This window comes from Coptis chinensis, chromosome 3, assembly GCF_015680905.1.
Source record: "Coptis chinensis isolate HL-2020 chromosome 3, ASM1568090v1, whole genome shotgun sequence".
NCBI lineage: Eukaryota > Viridiplantae > Streptophyta > Magnoliopsida > Ranunculales > Ranunculaceae > Coptis > Coptis chinensis.
In genome coordinates, this window is record NC_141458.1 from 115,023,584 (window position 1) to 115,047,552 (window position 23,969).

Below are 23,969 nucleotides of genomic sequence, written 5' to 3' on the forward strand. Positions count from 1 at the left end.
CCATCCAAAGATTACTTTCAAATTTCAAAATCTCTCTCCTCAAAATGCAAAACTCAAAAACATCCCTAAATATGATCGACTTGAAGTAATCAACTCGATTCTTCTTTCTCATTTGTTAATCTTCGTTGTTATTTGTTTATTGATTTGAACTGAAATCATTTTTGTTGTTGTCCTTTTTTATTTGGCAATTCGATCTGGCTTTCAGGCCACCTTCCATCTCATGCCCAGTAGAATAAAATCCAAGAACCTTTTATTCCTTCTAAGAATTGAAATTCGTCGTCTCTAAGACTGGAGGCACTTGCTTAGAGGTGGAGGAGAAATTTTGGAAAGTGTTTCCCATTGCAACTGAAGCTAGAAATTTTGGAAAGTACGTGCTTCCTATTGCAACTGAAGCTACCAGGAAGGCTGTTATTGCTCATCTTTATAACAGGATGCCTAACTGGAATGAATCAAGATATATATTGCAAGTTATCCATCTTAATAAAGTATGTTTGGAATTTGTAGTATATTTTATAATTTGATAATAGCATGTAAATTGTGGATAAACATGAAATTGGCTGTCGTATAATTGTATAATACCTAAAAGATTAATGTCAAGATAGAGTATCCATCTGACGTATCCAAAGTTTGTGGCGTTTGACTTACTGATGTTGTGATGCATAGTAGTTTTTTTTTTTTATAGTAGATGTTACTGTAAGTCTGAAACTATCATTTTCACTGATGTTATGGACCTGACAAGGAATGATTAATTGCACTGATATTATGATATGTCTAATCTCTACACTATATGATAGCCGGGTTTTGAGGAACCCACTCTCCACTATCAAGTAGGCAAATTGAAATCGCCCTATTTGCTCAATTTATAAACACATCCCTCACAAAAATTAGAACCCCCCCTATTAATAATTTAGAAGAACCCCCTAATGTAACTTAAATTATATAATTTAACTCTTTTATTAATAATTTAGAAAAAAAAACTCCCTAATGTCACTTAAATAACATAATTATCCATTATATTAAATTAGATGTGCCTTTCCTATATAATTACAATTAGAATCTAAAAAAACCATGCTAATTATCGATTTCGAATGACGGGTTTCAAGACTTCAGGAAAGAAAAAACCCCTCGATGCGTAGCACGGTTTGCATACTTGTTTTGATAGAAGTGCAGCATAGCTGCGCCAACACTATGAATTATGTTATTCTACTTGTATTTGTTTTCTCTTTTCTTTTTCTTTTTTCCATATTTTCGCTATGCTAGTTAGCATTTAGGTCATCGGCCAGTCATGTCCAATGCAAGTGCAACTATATGGTTCCGAACAACAACTTCTATGCTAATCAAGAATAACATCATGGCAAGTAACATAACTACTTCGTGATAATTTCGGTATATATCTGCAGCAACTTGAATTTGTCTCCATAAAGCTACGTGTTATTGGTGCAACTACAATAGTTGTTTAGCTATATATATATGGTACAAGTCTGAGAGTGTATATCATATTATACTAGGGTATGCCCGTGCCTACGGCCCGCCAGACCTCGACGTGCCTGCCGCGCTACTCCCGACAACTCCGCACCTTGGGTGCAAGGCGTACGCATGCTTTCGACATGAAACAACATGTCGCGACCTTCGGCACAAGGCTAGCCCAATTGCCCATTATCCATAAGCCCAATAGCATCAATTGGGTCAGCCAATTGTGCAGTACCATGTCAAACTTGGAGGCCCAACAGTTTATAAGCCCAGCCGTAATTGTTGACTTTTGGCTGATTTTTGGATAGATCCCACGGTATTGATTGCACTTAATAAAATTGTACAAACCTACTAAACATTTGGATCTGCTAAGTCATATTTTGGTGAGAATGATTACCTATCATTGGATGGGACCTTTTGGGCCCCACACTTCCCTATTTTGTTAGATAGAATATATCTATATAACAAAGAAGGGAGGAGTGGGACGACAAATTCCACCTCACAAGGTGATATTTGGTTGTGCCACCCCCTCACCATAGCCACTAGATTGTTTTTCTGGGGGTGAGTTAACAAGTTTTTTGGGGTGAGTTTAAAAAAATTTCTCACCTCACCCACCCCACCCAAAAAAAGTGTGGACTATTTTTGGCTGAACTTTTATGGGATGTTGGGCTCTGGAAACATGAGTAGAGGAGGGGAGGCGCTGATGCACCGGGGCATATATCCAGGGGGATGGGGGGGATGGTAGAAGCGGGCGATGCCAGATCGTGTCGCACGGGCAGACAAATACTAGTATATATATATAAGGGACCGGTTTACTCTCTAATGTTTACTCACTTTTGTACTCTCAATAATAGTCATTAGATGGTTGGAATCAACGTTTGAAAATCTCCTGATGTGTCACTCTGAAAAAGTAAGAAAATAGATAATCTGACCGGCTAGAGCCGAGCCATTTACACACCAAAATCATTACCACTACTTTCTAAACATGTGTTTGACTTTTCTCACACCTTTTCGGTCAATACTAAAAATTTCCAGAGTTTTCTTTTTCAGTGAAAACATTATTTTTTACAAACAAACAAGAAAGGAAAAAACATGAAGTCGCCTCTATTTTTGCAAAGAAAGCATATTTTAGAAGAAGAAGACACAAAACACGTTCTTTAGCTTTTCTCTTTCCCTTTCTCTAACAATATAATCCAGTTGTGCTTTACTGCAAGTTGTCGTTTGCACCGTTTACCGGTGTAAACCACCATTTCCAAACAATACAATTTAGTTGTGCTTTACTGCAAAATGAGACTGAAGATAGTTTCAGGTGGCTATTTGAAATTTTTAAAGAAGCAATGGGGGGGAAACTCCTCCAGTTGCCTTGATTACATACCAAGATTATTTGGCTATGAGAGCAGCAATACCCTGACGTTTAAGCTTCTCAAGATGATGTTTTGCAAAGTAAAGTCTGTTGCAGTTCGCTTAACTGTTTGAAGCTTGTCGTCGTGATTGGTGATTGTTTTTTTTTTTTTTTTGTGTAGATAGAGTTTTGTAAAAATTATCGATACAGTGTATGGTAGGAGCTGTAATCAGAAAAGTCTATCATTTTGTCACAAATTGATGAGTTTTTGTATTAAACATGATCTTAATCTAAGAGCATCAATTCTCCAAATTGTTTTGTTCATTCGATAATTGTTTTCCAAATTGTTCCCAGATTATTTCACCCAGATCATTTGAAATGTGTGTTATAATAAAGTTTAATGCCCAAGTTTAATCAGGTTCTCTCTTAAACGTTTACGGACATGTTATATAGTGTCTTGAGCAACTTATATAGTGTCTTGCAAATGGTTTGCAAGTTTAAGACTAAACAAGTTTAAGAGAAATGTACATGTCCGTTTAAGAGAAAGCCAACAAGTTTAATAGCAAATGGTTTGCAAACTCATGGTGAAATAAATGACTAAATACTGCATTTTTTTCCCCCCAATGATAAGCTTAAACACTGCATTGGCGGTGTGGTTATGCCACTAGCCAAAATGTTAATAGAAGAAAAAGGGAAGTATAGGAATTGGGAACACCAGTGACAAGTGAAGTTACATGCTCTTTGAATTGAAAAGTAGTCCAGGCCTTCTCTTAAACGTATTGTCCATTTACAGACATGTTATATAGCGTCTTGAAAAGCTTATATAGTGGCTTGCGCAACTTCTATAGTGTCATATATAACTTGCCCATAAACAAGTTAATAACTGTAAATTAAAAAGTTGTTCAAGACACTATATAAGCTGTTCAAAACCCTATATAAGCTGCCCCATGAATTAACGGATATGTTCGTTTAAGAGAAAGCCGCCAAGGCTGTATAATCTCGTTCTGAGACAGTCATGGACTCATGGGTGGATTTGAAGGGTAGTATATTATTGAAAAACTCTTATTAGTAAACTTTTGGCTAATTAGAAACAAGAAAAAATAAAATGATATGGCACCACAAATCATCTGTTAATGGCAATATATAAGAACTTCCCAATATCCAAATTTGATATATCGGCAAATTTTCAAACGTTGATTCTAACCATCTAATGTCTATTATTGAGAATACAAAAGTGAGTAAACATTAGAGAGTAAACCGATCTCTTCTCATATATATATATATATATATATATATATATATATATATATATATATATATATATATATATGAGCTTCACCTAATGTAAAGCTTCTTTTGTCATATATATATATATATATATATATATACAAAAAGTTTACATTAGGTGAAGCTCATATATAGAATTATTGTTTGATATAAATGGTTAGTATTGCATTAAGCCAGTAACTCCAGTAAGTTGTTTGTATTACATTAGGTAGCGAGTGACTCGATTTGCCGATGTAACTCTAGCCCTTTAAGTTAACTAGCCAATTAGCTCGCCTGTGGTCGGGCCTGCTACATTGATAGTTCACAATGAACTGATTTTACTTTTATCAAACTATTAACAACTACAATACAGCATTACCCAGGGTTATTGGCAAAGTATTGACTGGCCTTCCTCCACTAAAATATAATTGATGCATCAGTAGCATAAAAAATTAATAGGGGGCTGCCATATGAAATTAAGTTTCCTTTGTACTAATTCTTTTGAGGAGTAAGTATAATGATTCTTTCAAGGAAACTAAAAATAGTAGTTCGTTGTAATCATGTTCAATGATATAGTTTTCATCAACACATTGTCAATCTCTTAGTTGGAAATTGATTAATTCAAATCCAAGAAATCTAGCAAAAAAAGAAAGAAGTTCATTGACAAATTCATTTAATTAAAATTAGTATATTGTATGCATAAATTGACCAAACGTTGGGTATTTTATATCTACCTCCAAACTATATGCCTCTGATTTAATGTGCATTTAACCTTGAACCTCTCAGGGAACAATAATGTAGATAAATTTATATTTAAGGAAAACAAAAATATATACTAACAAAAACTGAAGATGGTAATTCTCGTGATAAAGGCTCTAATGTCATCATTTTCTATCTTGGCGCGTATTCGGCATTGCCTCTCTGCATTCGTGGTGGAATGGTAGATAGCTCCTCAACGCCCATGAACACAGTTCCTCCAAATTTTTTGGCATAACCTTCCCTATTTTACTGACATTATTCCAACATCTTAGATCAAGCTTTAAACCTGTAAAGATAAAATCCAACTCAGTAGAAGAAATTCGTACCAATTATGCAAGACAACCAATTTTAACACTGAAATCCAATCCAAAATAGTAATTAGAGCATAACTCATAAACATTCCAACTTAATTACCAACTAATTGGAACAGTCTAGTAAGCATATTGAGATTTTTCTCTAAAAACTATCACACACAAATTAATATAATAATACTTTAGAGTTCAAAGCGGCACAATAAAAAGCAAACCAGGTATCCCACTAACTTAATTGAATGGGATAACAATGGAACAAACAACATTAGTGTGGTTATAATCTACTTTGGTCTGCGCCCTTAATACTCACTTTAAAATTTTCTGTAATTACCTAATTACTTCGCCTAAAACTGCTCTATGGACTGTTAGCTTTCATAGTTCATCTCATGTATACCCCAAATTCTGATCCAACACACCCAAGTATCAAACACTCTCATATAGCTAAAGCTATATAATTTTGAAGTAAAAATCTTTGTTTATCAATATGTGACCCCAATGACACTACCCACTAACATTGAAACTTAGATTATCCAATATATATATATATATTAAATTCCAAAGTGAATCCAACATAGAGATGAAGGATCATCTTACAACTTTTTTGGGTATAACACCATTATATAGTAGCTAAAATTGTATGTTGGCTGCGTCTCGATTCCAACCGGCGATTACCTGTATCAAGTCATATAAGGTGGGTCATATCTAAAGCACTTGTCCTCTAGAAGTCACTGGAAATTTTATCTGAAGAGTAAAATGAAAGGAACCAATTATATTGTACATAGAAAGAGAAAGGAATTGAACCTAACCTCTTAATTATGCGTTTGTCTACGGAGACGGCGGTCATCAGCCAATGTTCTCATGTTTGGTAGCATGCACATATTTTCCTCCATGTTTGAAGCTAATATTGTTCACTAACACAAAGAGAGTGAACAATATAATAGTTTGTATTCACAAATAGTGATACATTAAGTAAGCACTTCATACCATAACCAAACAAAATAATTGACACCTCAAAAGAAGATGGTCCAAACACTTATACAAATCAACACCTGTACCAAACAACACCTTGTTGCACAACAATCTATATGTTATTCACCTCAGTTATAGAAATTACCCTACAAATAACATTGAAGGAAAATAGGGTCCACATACCAGTTTCTAGCTCTGGAATTAATGAACCTCCGAGTGGATTCTATAACAACCCAACCATTGATTTGCCTGCCCCTTAAGAAGAGGCAGATAAGTTTTCACTGAACCTAGCTTTCACATGGGGCATGTGGGACTGAAGGCATCTTCTACACTACGCCTTGCATCTAGTAGGTTCGACCTTCTGGTTTCTCTCCTTGTTTCTTGAGCAATTCCCGATAAGTAGTTTCTTCTTGATTGAAGTGGAACAATTGAAAGGTTTTCTGCAAATGACTTGTGGAACTGATCAACGTAGTTTGAGTGTTGTGTCACACATGAATGGACGAAAGCCCTTCTCCTGGGCAGAACATAGATGGAGAACAACGTTATGCGGATGCTCCATGCACACAGGGCACTTGACTTCTTCCGATCCCATTCTTTAACATCCTCTAAAAGGGGCTTAGGTAGATACTGCAAGGAGCTCCTCGAGTTGCAAGGAGAAGGAGATGCCTTGGATCGATCAGATGATACCGACGAATTTTTTCTTCCTTTGGCATTTTGGAATTTGCAGCAGTTACCACCAAGCACTACTATATTCTATGAAACCACCTTAAAAAGTTAGACTAAAGATATTCAATTAAACACCACCATATCAATCAATGATTAAGCCTTGTGAGAACCTAGCAATTGAATATTATTTTGTTTCACTCTTTAGCTTGCAGAGTATTCTATTAATAGCTTACTAAATGAAGTGTGAAGGGCCATACCTTATGGCAAACCTACTCAAAAAACAAAATATTGTAATAATAGTACCGCCACTTCTTGAATCTTGATATTTTTCGAATTTCTATTTGTTCTTCCTAGGTTATAATGGTACTTAAAGCTACATTCTAAAAACATATTTATTAGTTTTCATTGAGAGGTTGAAAACATACCCAGTAGTAGCCAATAGGACACCGATATTAATATTCCTAATTGGCTTAAAACATTTGGTTAATTTAAATAAAACCACTACTATCTAACTATATGACAATGTATATATATATATAAAAGTGAAGAAGTACATGTTGATTAATTTGATGAGATGAGCTCTGTAAACTTTTATAAAAGGTATTTAGATGACACCAATAATGGTGTTCAAAAGAATTGAAAAGGACGTATCACCACACTGGAAGGTTTAGTGTTCAAAGTATATGCCTATAAATTCATATCTCATTTTAATGGACATTGCAGATCCTAATTACTAATTTTGGCAATTAAAAAGGTTACTACATGTTTATATGAGATGCTTGTAATTTACAAACCAAAAACCGGAAAAAAATGAAAAGAAACAAACCCCAAAATTTTTATCTTAAGGGTGAATTAAAAGTTCAAAGTTAAATACTGGTGATATCACATGCAAGACCTACAATTTTGGGGTTCCTCATCTCATTGGACATGCATATTTTATGAAATTCCTTAGTAAAAAGAAATGTAACAGAAAGAAAAAGTCAACAACAAATTATGCTCACACGGCTGCTACAAAGATCACTAATAGAATGCCAATCTAGTTATCATATACAATGGCGACATTTAACTCATATGTACTATTAGACATTGTCAACTCATAAAGCACCAAGTCAGGGAGAAAATCAAGGTTGTTGCATGGTTGTTGGCATAGAATCTAAAACCAAAAAGATAGATTATTCTTTGTCATGGATTCCACCACAACGTGATATCTACTTTTACTTTTCAGTAACATACAAATTTTCTACCCCAGATAACCATTTAAGTTTGATAGAGTTACCTCTTTAAGTCTGTTCCTCAGTTGCTGAGCAATCCCAATGCTCCATATTCAAAGCATATTGCCATTGTTAAAATACGTCGCAATTAATTTCAGGAAATATGTTGCACTATTTGGTTTGAAGAAGAGGATGCATACCTAGTTGCTAGTAGTCACATGTCATCGTTGATCATCATCACCTTTGTAGTCACATGTCATTCTAATCATCAAACAACAACGATAATATAATGATTGTGAAAAAAAAAAAATACCAAATAGATAAAGATAATAAAGAAGGAAAGAAGGGAATTGAAAAGTTTCAGTAAATTCATCTCTGAACTTGTTTGGATTCAATTAAAGAATTTGTTCACTTCAAAAGCTCGAATTAAGAAATGAATTCGTTTTCTTCAAAACTCCTAAAGTCTACCCTTCTCTCGTTACGCTGAAAATGACGAAAGAGAAGTCTATAACAATATATGTGAGACATTTTTATCAGCAAAATGACGCCTCTCTAAACAGTTGATGTCTTTGAATTAGACCTGCCCCTGGTCTGTTAGTGTACTTAAGCTTCATGGTAGAAGCTCAGTCACTGTCCTCTGTTAGTAGCCCCCTTCCCCACTCGCTTGTGGCCATTATTAGAATCAAGTCCGAATTGGTCCCAAAAAAATGAAGGAAAAAAGAAAATGAATCATAATTTGTTTCTGAAAGGGATTAAGGGTGTAAAAATATATTATGTAGCCCTGTCTAGTGCCTATTATATTCACCATGTAATGCCTATACTGTTAGTGAACAATAAGCTAATGCGGAACTTGGAATAGGTGGGAAAAAAAAAGTTGAAATTTGGACATAATGCATCACTCAAAAAGAACAATCTAGTCACTAAAAATGTCTAAAACCAAAACTTCGATTTTGAACATTCGAGGTAATACCATATATTGCAATCAAATTTTCATCTCATTAATTAAACAGTTTCTAAAACCATCAGTGTAGAATTCATTTTTACATATCTCGTATTTGTGCTTGTTCAATTCCTTTCAAGGTTGTACCCATTCTCCCTCTTCTTCCTCTTTACAATAGGTAGCACCCTATAGAACATACCATAAGGTCAACAATCATTTCCCTATTCAATATATCCTTTAACAAACAAACAATAATAAAACATTAAGACCATCTCTGACAAATTCATAAAGAAGGAAGGATTGAGTTGTCTATATCTAGTAGCTACTCACCAAGCACCGTAAAGATGAAGTCTCACAAATAGTGAGTCGGCTGGTCACTATATGTTAAACTTGCGCACATGCTTTCAAAATTACCGAGTTATATGGGAATGTCTTATACAAAGAGTTAGAACTAAAGTCTAGTAAAGATGTATAGTTTTACTATCATAGAAGAGAAAGGCGAACAAAGCTTAAATGTTCAAGAATAAAATACTCGTAACCATTCAATTATTTTTCCAAAGTTATGCAAAATAATGTCTACCATCTTGATCTAAGTCGATAGCCATCACATCTATGTAACACTATGTAACAAACTATAGATAACATCTTTGTTTAGTTATGTCACTTTACATATGTCTTCCTGAGTCCCGAGTGCTTCCTAATATTGTTGGCTACTGTTCTCAATGGTTTATAATTCTTCCATACTTGTTTCTGTATTCTCCACTACAAACTTTGAATAAGTATATTCTAATCATATTTAATTTTTTATTGCATAATTAATAAACGTATGTAGCTCAAAAGAAACAATGAAAAGCATTACCTTGACAAGAACTTTTTCTTTTCTGGATCGAATTGATGTAGATATCTATATACCATTGCGACTTAGAGGCCTTGTTCTTAAACCACCTGTTGCTCCTTTCTTTTCAAGCGAAGCCTATTGCTGCCTATGTATATTTTAGCTACTGGAATGTTCTTCCTGCAGTTTTTGAGTAACTCACACCAATCTTACTGCAGTAGTTCCTCCAGTTAATTAAGGCTTTAGTGACACATTGAATGTCTCCAAATAGGTGTACTTGTTGCAGTCGTAGCCAATGTGCAAGCCTTGTTTCTAGTTCTGCAGCATAAAAGCCTGATTGCAATGCACTATTTGCTATTAACTTACTAATATGAATAGTTCAATGGCTTCATACGAAGGAAATTGACTGTAGGAGTCACAAACTGTTATGTTTTCCCATTAGTTTTAGTTGATTGCTACTAAGATAAACTTATGAATTATTCCTACTGTCCTTGTTCTACAGGAGAGGTAAATAAAATGCCTAGAAATCTATGATGGCTGAGAGCGTTAAAGTGCCATAGAAATCTATGAAGTCTGTTCAAGGGTACGTAACAATGAAGGATTTTGGTTTCATATTGTCATCCAACGGCACTGGTAATTATATATGGTCATTAGTCATTATATATGCCATGGCGGGTTCTTTGATTGTAACCGTCAATCAAGCGGCTATGTAAGCCTTTACTTGAGGAGGTGCTCTAGGGCATAGTCTCAACCTGAGTTATGCGCCATCATCTATGATTATTACCCTCACTCTCTTCAATTGTGCAATTAAATTAAAAGCATAGACAGGGCATAGCCATACGCTATAGAGAAAAATTTCTCATAAAGAAGAATATAAAAACTTGGATTTCTTAAGTGAAAACTTAGAAATACCCCTCCGTAATATGTGATGGAATGAAGCAAGCAAATTTGTTTTGAGTAATAATGGCTACAAAATAGTTTGAATACATTTTCTAGGAGGTATAGTATTCGATTGCCAATTCTACAATTCTATGAGCAAGATTGTCACAATCGAATACTCGACTTCTGGAACCTCAGGCCTATTCAATACCAGTATCCCTTTTGAATCACCAGACTAACACATAAATATTTTGGATAGTGCAAAAGTTATATGATCTGTATTTAAAAAGAGCCTATATTTAATGTATGTCGACAGGAGTATAGTATTTTGAATCACGTTCTTTGTCTGAGGCAACTTGTTATTTTGTCCTATAGTGCTAAAAAAATCCCTATCCCTATCTTATAATATATATCTAAGTATCTAACCACTATATAGTTTTTTCTATTGCATCAGTCGTAAATCCACCCTCAGCAATCACCACCATCATCTCTATGACCTTACACTACTATATTTGCAAGTACTGGTTTAGGCAGGAAACACGCTGAAAGGGGGTGAATATAACTCATCAGCTGGGGGGAGGGGGTACTCAATAAAGTTATGCAACCATAGCATCAATTTGCAACTAAACAATTAGAGTTTAAAGGGCAAATTTGACAATGAACATTTAAAAAATATGTGATAAAAAAAAAAATAGTAGTGAAAGCATGTAATGAAGGTCTTTCGAGGCATGTTTCTAATGTGTCCATGTCGTGGCTCATAGAATAATGACTCCCTTGTGTATACTTATCTTCAATTAAACTACACTTCTTTCCATTGGTACTGATAGGGTATCCACAGTCACTTGTGTATACTTACCTTCAATTAAACTACACTTCTTTCCATTGGTACTGATAGGGTATCCACAGTCACTCATGACACCCAAATCATGAATTTGTTTATTTTTTGGGGAAAAAAAATACTAATTTGTGCTAGGTGGTTCCAAAGAGTGGAGAAACCAAAGGCTTAAACTATGCTCCTTATAAAAGACTTAAACTGTGGCCCCTTTGACGAATCCCATTGAAATTGAGCTCAACAGTTCTATTCCCAAGGAAAAAATCAAACAATAACTTAAAAAAGAAAAAATGGAAAAAAAAAAAATGAAATAGGGGCTTAACTTTAAAAATGACATCTAATCTCTAGCAATAACCGCACCTAAATCTAATGACAGTACCATTGAAGCACCATGGTACCAAATTAAAGCCCTACATCAAACAATATATTTCATAGTAGGATACCAATAATAAAAGAAATAACAAAAAACCATTTAACGACCAAGCATTCCCATAAGGTGAAATCTATAATTCTGAAACTTTAAAAACAACTATCGATGGGAATGTCTTGAAGAATTAAAACGATTTTGATAAGAATAAAAAGAGCATATTTATCTACAAAAGAGAATGGAACATGCATACCAAGTATTGGGCATATTTTTTGGAATAAAGATCTCCAAGAACAGATGACTTTAGTAGGCAATCATAACATCAAACAATAAATGAAATAAGGGAAACGCAATCAGTAAAACATAAAATGGAAGAAAATTGATTTAACAACCACTCTTAGTTGAATTCTAACAATTTTTAGTAAAGGAAAGCTTTAAAAGAAAGCTATGACCTATGTACCAAGAACTAAAGTCTTAAGAAAATGGATTAAAAGGTGGCTTGAACCAATGCATTAGTAGAATCAAAATTGCCACTAATTCTATGAAAGCTGTTAGAGGTAGACTTAAGGAACCGCTATAGTGTTCTTTGAATAAAGCAACTATTGATATTAATATACTATTACTTCAAAAGCAAATCTAGCTTCAGAAATTAAAATATAAATAAACAAATAAATCTACCACTCACCTTGGCAGGTTGGTTTCCACCACCAAGCTCTGGGACGAAGAGAGCAATAATTGGATTAGTAGGAGACCAATCACTACAAGAAAATTAAGCATTGGCCACAGAGACAGTAAAGCTTTAGCCACGAACAATAGCTGTGGGTGGGCTACAATGGTTCTTCACCGTGGGAAAATCTTTTACTAGCCGTGGCAAAATTCATGTATAGTTTAAGTTTTGACAGATGTTTGGCCACGGTCGTGTCCTTTTCTCTGTACACCGTCAGATTAGAACTTGTATTCTAATTTTCGTTGATTTAGTAAGGGGAGCACGACCTAAAAGATTTAGAGACTGAAATAACTCCTGACGGTTGAAGGAACGAGCTCTTTGCTTCTCGTTCACCACTCTCTTCACTCCTCTAAGAACTCATCTTCTCTTTCTTTGTTCTCACAAAGGAGGACCAATTTATTCTCAACGAAAGAACCACCGCACCAGCGTTGATTGACACTCGTTCATTTGTCAACAGGTATTTTCTTCTTCTCACATTATCCAATACTTTATTTTTTCTTGTTTTGTGTTTAAAAGTGCTACCTTTGTTCCCCCACCAACCTGATTTATGCATTCAATTTTTTATGGGTTTGGGGTTAGGGATTTTTGTGTTTTAGTTGTAAAGGTTGTTGTTTTGTGTTTACATGTATTGAGTTGATGGGTAAGGGAGCACTTTGGATGTGAAATTATGCAGCAAATTTAGTAGCACAAGATCAAACTTGTGTTAGAACTCGATGAAGCTTTGATTTGTATCCTGAGACTCCAACTCCTTCTAATAGTTCTTTAGTAAAATGTCCCCGGCCACTATAATTGTTCTTCGGATTTGGACGGTTAAGATATCCAAAAGCAAAATAACTCATGCCCATATGCTTCCTTGAAATAGGACGATTAAGATAACCTCATGCTCAACACTGTTCAAAGTCCAAACAAATAGCATATTAATTAATTGAGACTAACTAACTACATTTTTCTTGGGTGCCAGCTGGAAGCGAATTCGTTGAAGATGGTTCATCTCTAGTAATCTCATTTTATTTTATATATTATTTTAATATATTTGATTGTTGATTGGGGTTTGTTGTTAATTATAGAGTTTTGAAAGTGAGACTAGGCAATTGAAATTGCTTAATTAGGTACTTTATGATTCATCATTGCTACTATAAAAGTCAGATATGGTTTTGATTTACTTTTTTTATTGATATGAAGTGGTAAATACATTGAAAGAACCTTTATGATTCATCATTACAAAACATGCCTGCAATGTTTCGTAAGTCGAGGGGAAAAAAAAAGACTAGCAAGTCTAAAGTCTTAAACTACATTAAACAATCCATAGACGTAGAAAACTTCACATTTGTTTACTTCAACACCTTCTCCTTACTTTCCTTTCTCTATTAAGCCTTTGCATATGTATACACTTTACAGTTTATACCCTCAGCTCTCTAATAATCTATAACTTTTTTTGTTTAAAAATGTTCAAAGTATCTTTTCTTGTTATTTGTCTTACCTTGGTTGCTAGTGTTTTTATTGAGGTTTCAGTTGCAGAGCATGAACATGAGCCTGAAGTTGAGTTCTATGAACTCAAGCAAGGAGATTTCTCTATTAAGTTTACATAAAAGGTTTGCTTCTATTTTTAAATTACTTTTAAATAAGGGCCTGTTAATGAATTTGGGGTATAAACCTATAGAGGCAAACCTAAATATGAATTAATGTCTCCATTAATGAACATTTTGATTGCAGAATATTACACAACACCTCTGTTCAGTTCTTGGTCGACTTGAATTGGAGGAGCTAAATTTACTTTGAATGAAATTACTTACCATTTGATAGCTAACGACGGCAATAATATGCTTCATGGTGTATACTCACCAAGGGTTATATTTATTCTTCCTTTCATGTCTTCTTAGATTCTTTAGATTAATTACGCGAGTCTCAAATATTTCAGATTGTTGAATGTGGTTAATGTCATTAATTTGTGCTTGATGTGTAGGTGGGCCTAATGGATTTGGTGATATGATTTGGAGAGTGAGCAAGTATGAAAAGATGGTCGTGATCCATATATCACTTTCTCCTACGAAGCTTTGATGGTGAACAATGTAAGCTTCACTTCCGATACTTGTCTTCTGATCTCTCTTTTCCTTTGTCTGCTAAAATGCGCATGCAGTTCATTAGTTTTTGTATCCATTCTTACAAATTTGTTTCAATTTAGAACTGTAACTATAGCAACCTTCTCATTACTGATCAGAATACCATATACATCTTCACACTCATATTAGACTAGTAGCTAATACTATAGTACTATCAAATTCTTGCAATTGATGAGATGGTTCAGTGATTAGAATGGAGTGTGCCACATGATAGTGTACATTTCTAATGCCTTCAAATATATATTACCGGTTCCCCTGGGAACTTTTCTGTATATGTAACATACAAGCTACTTGGAGAGCAAAAGTTGAGTGTGATAATGAAAGCCAAAGCTCTAAACAAGCCAAACTCTAGTGAGTATGATCCTACACACTTATTGGAGCCTTAGTGGCCATAATAGCGGCAATATCCTATCAAATACCTACACATTTTTCTTGCTTTGTTGGAGCGTGTTATGCGTTGTAGTAATACATGCAATTGATGGACCGACTTGGGCAATGGACACTGTTTTATTTTCAGAACATTTTTTTTGTTTATCTAATTTCAAGATTTAGAGTCTAAACTTGATATATTTTGTTGTTGGTTAGATTCTATTCTTATAGTTTGCTTCCTTTTAGTTTAGGAAGTAACTTTGCTGAATTGACTATCCTAATTGCACTATGTTCTTATTGCAGTGTTGCAAACAACACAACCAGTGATGCATTGGGATGACTAGGATGTCCGGATCATATTAAACTTGTGCTGGTGATAGAGTTGATCAAACTAAGTCTGGGGTTTACATTTTTTTTTCTTTGGTAGTATATGCCAACTTCGTAGAATTTTTGTTGTTGTACTAAATTGTTTTTTTTTATGTAGTTTGGAATCCCATATAGGGCACACTGTTTGTAAAGTTTTTTAACACATTTTTCAGTTGCATAATCAAATGTTGAATAATTAAGAGTTATGGTTTTGGCATGTCACATTGGAATCTGGTTGTAGAACATTATGAAGTTGCAGGTGTAATTCGGAGGGACAGAAATCTATTGCTGTTTTTTTTTTAAATGAAGATGTTTGCCACGACTATGATCCGTGGCCAATTCAATAATAATAAACCCTCAAAGTGACTTGACCACAGCTGTACAACACTATTACCACAGCTAAGAGCCGTGGCCAATGGACTTCTTTGCAACGGCTAAGATCCGTGGCCAAAAACATACCTTTCCCCACAGCCATGGGCTGTGGCCAAAGATTAGCCACAGGCGCATTGGCTACGGTCCTGCAACAGCTATAAGCTGTGGCTAAAGGTCTTTTGCCACAGCTCATGACCGTGGCTAATACTTGGTATTCTTGTAGTGAATTGAAGTCTATAACATTTTGCACCTTCAAAGACTTCTTGTCAATAAGAGTGAAAGTCTCTGTTTCATACACAGATATCACATTTTTCCCTATTCTAGCAAAATACTTGTCGTTGTTTCCACTAGCCCATCTAAAAATAATAACAATAGTCTAATTACTAATTACAATGGCACCATTACAGACACTCACTGGGACAATTTAAGCTATAATAAAATATATAAAAGCTATGGGTGAATTTGTATCCAGCTTCAAAAAATACGACATTTGAGACACAATTACCGCATAACAGCCATGAAACCCCGTGACCGCCTCCGGTCCACAATATCATAAGCATTTCCTTCAAACTTCCTCATCACTTTTCCAGTTCTCACGTCAAAAATGTTCAACACGAACCTCTACATCAAGAAAGATATCAAATGAGAAATAACTCGATATGCCAATCAATATAGGACGGAATGAAAGTGGCGTATGCTCACATGTGAATCGCAAGAATTGCTTGGTTCGTGATTGCTATATGTGACCAAGAATTTCTCTCCAGGAGAGAAATGAATGAGTTTAACCTGTATTATTCCCATTAGAATTGATGTGAGCAAAAGAAAACCAAAGAATTAAAGAAGGTGTGGCTAGAAAATAGTTTCGGGATCTCATTGAATGTGATCTCTCGAGGGAAAAACATAATTTTCAATTTGTATTAGCTATACCCCGCCATTTTTTATTGCACTATCATACTGTTATTAGAGTACTACAAATTTTGGATTTACGTGAATCACATTTATTTTTGCTTAGATGTATAGAGTGATCATTCTTAGTTTTGTTTGGCAGTTTTGGACTGATAATTTGGTGGGGGATAGCAATTTTTTCTAACCTGAGGATGGGGATAACACATGAGACGTTTAAAGGTAGTTGCACCACCCCAAACAACAGCACCCTGCCTGAGAGCTGTGGCCAAGTATGTCCCATGACGGGACGACTGTACCAAATTATCAGTCCAAAACTGCCAAACAAAGCTAAGAATGATCACTTTATACATCTAAACAAAAATAAATGTGATTCACGTAAATCCAAAATTTGTAGTACTCTAATAACAGTATGATAGTGCAATAAAAAATGGCGGGGTATAGCTAATACTAACTGAAAATTATGTTTTTCCCTTGAGAGATCACATTCAATGAGGTCCCGAAACTATTTTCTAGCGTCTAACATCAAAGGGTGATCATTGTGAATTAGTAGGATTAAAAATATTTAAATACATCTAACCATATCCTTAATCATAAAAAATTAATGGAGGAAGAGAAGATGTACTTTTGCATCCAAGTAAAGGGGTAACACCTGTAGCTTTGTTTCTCATAATCTAGAACAGTATGGATTTTATTTGATCTAATTATTATATGGCTTTAGGTGTAAAGGTTGGTGCTTTTGCTGTCACCCACGATTACCAGTTGCGAATAGCCATCTAGATATAAGCTTGAGCTAGTCACACAGAAATACTATTGAAAAACTATCTTAAATTATCTAAGTTAAAAAACAGCTAATATTCTTAAACTGAAACTTTCTTTGCAAAGTTAAGTAGTGTTTGATCTTACTGCATGATTGTGAATAAACAAACCTGGTGATGCTCCAATAAAACAACTAAACCCGACGGAGTCATTATTTTTTCTATTTGTTTGACCATAACTTTAGTAATATTTATGGGAAGTCCTAGTGAGGTGTTGAGCAAGCAACATAAAGGTGGGCATGAATGAAAACAGGATGAGACAACTACACTCTGAGATTAGGTAGTACTGACCCACATTGGAAAACTTAAATCCATATGAAGTGCAATTTGAAAAACAGAAGGCTGGGTTAACATTATCTTAATCGAAACGTGTAACGCCAAATAGTTACATATAATTAAACAATGAGCGCATCCACATTTGTGAAGCAGGGACATACAGACTCGATACTATATAAAAGCATCACATACATATTTGGAAGTTTCAGGCAAAAAATGGAATGAACCCAAATGATTAAGAATTTGATCAAAATAATACCTTGATGGTTCCAAACCTTTGAAAGAAAGAGGGCCTTAAGATCCTCACACATAACCACATCCTTATCATCTTTATCAATCACTGTTGATGTTTTTTCTCCAGCAGATGCTTTCTCTTCACTTTCTTGACAGCTATCTGCACGAAACTTTTCATTATTTTGAAGAACAGCATCTTCTGTAATTTTGACATCACTCTCTTCAGACGTTTTATCATCCTTTTTGACCTCGTCCATAGACTTAACTTCGTCATCTTGAACACTTTCTTAGTTTAATTTTGGAAGAAGAATAAGAGAGAGGGTTTGAAGAGATGATTTTTTTTTTTGCAGAGTTGGGGTTTTTTGTACAATTGAAAAGAGAGTATAGAAAGAGGGGTTTTTTTTTTTTTTTATCTATTTTGGGTTACGAACAATTGAAATCAGCAAAAAAGGGCGTATAATTCATTTTTTTATGCCGAATTATTGTAAAATCTGATGTGTCAGTCTCAGAGAAAAAAGGGGGGCTGACGTGGGTTATTGGGAGCATTCTCAACTACTCAGTATTCATGGTCTTTGATAATATAGTCGTATAGATTCTTTGGGAGCCATTTTTTTTTTTGTTACGCCTTTTGCATTGTCAGGGCGACGGCTGCTGAGGTGGGCGCATCGCCGAGGGGTTATATGGTCTACACAGAATCTTGTCCAAGGATTATATTGCCCTTTCCTTGAATCCATAACTAATAATCGTGATGTTAGCTTTTACACAACTTATTCTAGATAATTACGTAGTATTAAGCTTTTTTTTTTTCTCTCCATGAATTCATGAAAGACGTTTAGAAAGGGAATGTTATTGCATGCGCATGTCGGCATTGTCGGGTATGCTTAAACATGAGGTTAGCAATCAAAGTTGACGACACACTACGTCTATACAGCATCTGAAGTCAACGCCTAGCTTGGATACTTTTTAAGTTGATCGTGATTCAGCATCACCGGCCAATATAAAACAACATATATACTTCTTTTAATTTGGCAGTGGGAGTGCTGATTTGAGGAGATAAACCCCACAACGTTATACAAAACTGATCACGCGTCTTATGATTGGACATTATATCTTATAATTGATTTAACAACAAATAACTAATCTAACAAAAGTTCATACTTCATACATTGTTATTGTTCCTCATCAGTCTCTATCTGAATCCAACATCTTGTTGTACTTCCACCTATCTTCAATAACAATAATACTAAAAACTAAGGGCAATAACTAAGATTCTAGGAAGAGAGTTCTCAAATTTGTTTATGAGATCACAACAGCTAGTAATCTCTTTTTCAGTTACCAACGACTTACGACATGATAACTTCTTAGCAGGAACGAGTGCCCTTTTTGCATGTTTGTCATTTGTCAATGGTGCTACACTATGGGTTCCAAGTAGGATTTTTTGGGCTAAAGAAGCAGGCCTCAACCATGGAATTAAGCAACTCAAGAGCCGCTTTACAATTGATGCACCTTGGTGTCTTATACTGATTGATAGAAGCTCCATTTCTGATAAAATGATCCATCAGTGCCTCAAATGTGCCTGGCCCTACAAGGCGTATCTCCAGTGGACCCACTGACTTGTCATACGTACGGCAACGCCTGTATACGTAATCAAGGGCTTCTTCCACAACCATGCAACATTCTTCAAGGACATGGGCCTCCGTTCGATTCACGGCGCCGTTAGTTTTGTAGTGCTGGATCTCCCAAACGGGTGCGGTTATGTTATATTGAAAGTATATTATTATTTTTTAATAATTCGTAAATGTTTGTAATAATACAGTATAATATAACATAAAACCACAATGTAAGACACATTAAAATTATAAAGTAATTCTGATGAATTGTATATTTTTCGATGTTTTATGTGACAGTAGATGCACAATATGAATATATTATATTATTTAGTAACTCATGCCAAAACGAAAATCATTTCATAACTTTGTAAATATCACAAAGACAGACACTAATTGCCACTAAAATTGTAATTAAGGGCAGGAATAAAATATTTGCTATTGGTTGGACAGAATAAAGTCGAATCTTAGACATTGTAAATATTATTTTGAAACTCAAAGTGACAAAGTATACCATTTGAAAAAAGCATCAACTTGTAATCAAGCATGATGATCAGGGTCAACCCCATGAAAATCTTATATTCCCTGAGGAGGTTCTACCCCGTGGAAAGACTCTTTAATGGAACTTCAACTTTAGCAGGTCGCGACCAAGAAACCACCAGCTTTGCTTGGTGGGCCGGGAATGCCCAACTTATCAATTTGTCCGGTAAACTATTCAGGGATCACAGGGCCCATGCTAGATTAATCGTATTTTGGGCCGGAGCAATGAACATTTATTTCTCTCAAGGTTAGCTTGCTTTGGGTTTGGTGCATTTCATGTAACAGATCCCCTAACACAATACATGTCCAAAAATTATATAGCAAGACATTCCAGTTAGATGAAAAATAGACAAAGACTATTTTAAATGCATAACTAACTATACTTGTTGAGACATTTCCAATACATATTCTACAACTAATATTCTCAACCTCTTGGGTGCTTTGAGATTGATTCAATTATTTTGCATCAAGCTTTTGATTTCCCGTCTCGTGGGTGCTTTGAGATTGAATCAATTATTTTGTATCAAGCTTTTGATTTCCCGTCTCGTGGGTGCTTTGAGATCGACTCAATTATTTTGCACTAAGCTCCTTATTTCCCGTCTCGTAGGTGCTTTGAAATTAATTCGATAGCTTCAAATTTCTCGTTGATTAATCAAAGTAGTCTATAATAGCCAACTGTGTAGATCCTCCCGCAGTGTCTGCAAAAAAATAGCAATAAAAATCAAATTCACAAATGCTTCTAGTAGTTATCAAATGATAATTTCAGAATTATGCTTGCCTTTTTACACATCCAAAATCACAAATAATTTCCTATTATTGTTACTAGTTGCATACTATTATTGTATTATAAGAAAAAAAAAAATGAGATTGTACCTCACCTGGAAAATTTTCCCTATGGCAGCAAAAATATAATCATATATTATCCTATATGATTATCCAATATGCCAAAAGGTACATGTTTCTAACAATTACATTATTAGGCTTAACTATGTATAGGGTTAAGCGCACATTTGATAGACCAATATCAGTAATCATTTGGAATGACCCATTCAGTTCCAACCCAATAAATCACATTCACTTTATAATTTTGCATAAAACAATAAATTTACATTTACAATTGCAGGAAGAATACATACCTAAGCATCCCTTACAAGCCACATGCAATCTGTTTCTCAACCTTGCTCAAGTCCATTATATTAGTTGTTCATCACTTGTATAAAAACAATCATTTAACTATAGGGCCTTTTTACTTTGGCGAACTGCAATATGTGAATGAAAATAGTTAAAAGCTTAAAATGACGACCATTGAATAGAAAAGAATTATAAGATGACCCCCAAATAATAAGGTTGAGCATCTACACATATTATATTTAGCATTGAACAGGCAAAATACATGGGTTATTCTTCTTGTTAGGATGTTACATAAATGCTCATGGAACTTATGTCGGGTAACAACTGCAAAACGAAACGAACAAATATGGTTTTTTTTTTTTTTTTTTTTTTTTGAAACAGCTAGGGGTTAGGCAGACCCAACCTGTATTAGCTTAAACTCTTTGATACATCATACCTCTTGCATCCTCCTCCACTATTACAAAAAGCTCATAAACAAGTGGTGGAGTGCTAAAAATATACCTAGCCTCTCACAAGGATTTATACGATCCCTTACTGTACTAGACTTAGCCAGCCAGTCGGCAACCCTATTCATCTCCCTGTACACATGGGTTACAACCACTGTCTCAAAGAGACACATGCTTTTCCTAATAGACTCTACTAGGTCCCAACGTTACCAAGGACAGTCCTCCTTTCTATTAATCACATTTTTCGCCGCCAAAGAGTCCGACTCAAAGATGATCCTTTTTTAGTTCATGTAGCAAGTCGCTAATGACCTTGCTTCGATCCCTTTTAACTCCTGTATAATCACAGACCTGAGGTTGGTATTGCCCATGAACACGATCAAAGGTGCTCCCTCATGGTTTCTCAGCACTCCCCCATATCCTGCGCCAACAACATTCACAGCTCCATCTGAGTTAATCTTTATCGTGTTAGCTGGTGGTTTAACCCACTGTCCTTGTATCGGCTTTTTCTGCCTAACCAAGAGCTCAATCCCAAGAGCATTCATCATATTTTTGGTTTCCGCAGAATCGTCAACTTCTTTTATCACCCTTTGTAAGTAAGTTCTCATCCTATTTACTATATCTCTGCTGATCGCTGCATCTGTGTGGGTCTTGCTTTTAAACTTTCGGCAGTTTCTTTCATTCCAGATCCCATATACCGTAGTGCAAGTCAGTGTCCGAATAATCTCACTGGCAGTAGAGTTTGATCGAGTAACTCTCAGGAGAAGATACCATTCAAGAGTTGACTCTTGCACTACAGCGCCTAGCCCCAGTCTTGTTTTCACCGCAGACCATACCTTTCGGGAGAAGTCGCAGTCAAAGAAAAGGTGCTTATAGTTTTCAGCTTGGGTTTAATAGAGGCAGCACCTAGATTGAGTGATAATCTTCCTGTGGATTAACCGATCTTATGTAGCCAAGCACCCTGCAAAGAGCTGCCACGCAATGAAAGAGTGCTTCGGTATAACATACTTCCCCCAGACCAGTTTATACCACGCAACTCTTTGTCTCATATTTTTTATAGCCACATACGCAGATTTGGTGGAGAACTTTCCATTGCTAGCTGGGCTCCAGACTACCACATCCTTCTCAAGATTTACATTGATAGAGGTTTGCAATATACTCGTCTTTAGTTCACTGTCTTGAAGGAGATTAACCAACCCATTCCATTCGCCATTTGTAATAAGGAGACTCACCTTTGCATCATCAGGCACCTGGAGCATATTTCTAGCTTGAGAATTATGGATCAGAAGCTTTGACGAAATCCACGGGTCATGCCACAGACTTGTATTTTCACCATTTGCGATCAAGCACTTTATATATTTCCGTGCAATCTTTCTATGCTTGAGAATACTACGCCAAACCCACGAAAGCGATCACGGGAATCTTCATAGACCAGAAATGTTTGTTTCCAATGTGATATTCCCACGTCCATTTTGTCCACAAAGTCTCTTCTTTACTTACCACCTTGAACACAAGCCCATAGTAAGCTGCTCTATTCCACACTCTAGGATCAATGATGCTCAACCCACCCTCCTTTTTATGCAGCCTCAGAGTTGCATGACTTGCTTTATGCATTTTTGCTTGCATCGAGACTCCACTCCATAAAAACCTGTTACATATCTTAGCCACCTTGTCAAGCACACGCACTGGGAGAATGAACGTCTTGGCCCAATAGATGTGAAAAGACGAAATAATTGACTGTATGAGCTGCAATCTGCCTGCATAGGACAAGGCTCTATTCTTCCAATTTGACATTCTAACAGTGAGTCTTTCAATCAGTGGAAGACAATCCTTTGCATTGATTCTCGAAGCTGTGAGAGGCAGGCCTAAGTACTTGATAGGGGGAGCAACTAACTGAATACCCAGTAACCCTGCTAGGGCTAATCCGTCATTTTTTGTCATGCTTCCAGTAAGGATAGATGTTTTCATAATGTTGATCTGGATCCCTGAGAGAGATGAAAATTGATCAATATAGTCTTTGACCGCTAGGATAGACTTCTCTTCCCCTTTACAGAAGAGGAGAACATCATCTGCAAAACTCAAATGAGTTATAGCAAGCCTTTTGCATCTTGAGTGAGGGCCAAAACTTTTGGAGGAGAGACCTTGTTTTAACATACCACCCAGTAGTTCCATAATCAGCACAAAGAGATAGGGGGATAGAGGGTCGCCTTGCCTTA

General features: G+C 35.5%; 1 long non-coding RNA gene across 2 annotated transcripts; it reads left to right on the forward strand.

The window, feature by feature from the left end:
- The first annotated feature begins 13,779 nt into the window (after positions 1-13,779).
- LOC147513267 (uncharacterized) lies at positions 13,780-15,631 on the forward strand. 2 transcript variants are annotated; one of them, XR_015217362.1, is made up of 3 exons: positions 13,780-14,166; positions 14,288-14,643; positions 15,367-15,631. It is a non-coding gene; the product is annotated as an uncharacterized LOC147513267 (long non-coding RNA). The 2 variants fall into 2 exon arrangements; XR_015217363.1 differs by having other exon boundaries at positions 14,538-14,643.
- Positions 15,632-23,969: the final 8,338 nt, after the last annotated feature.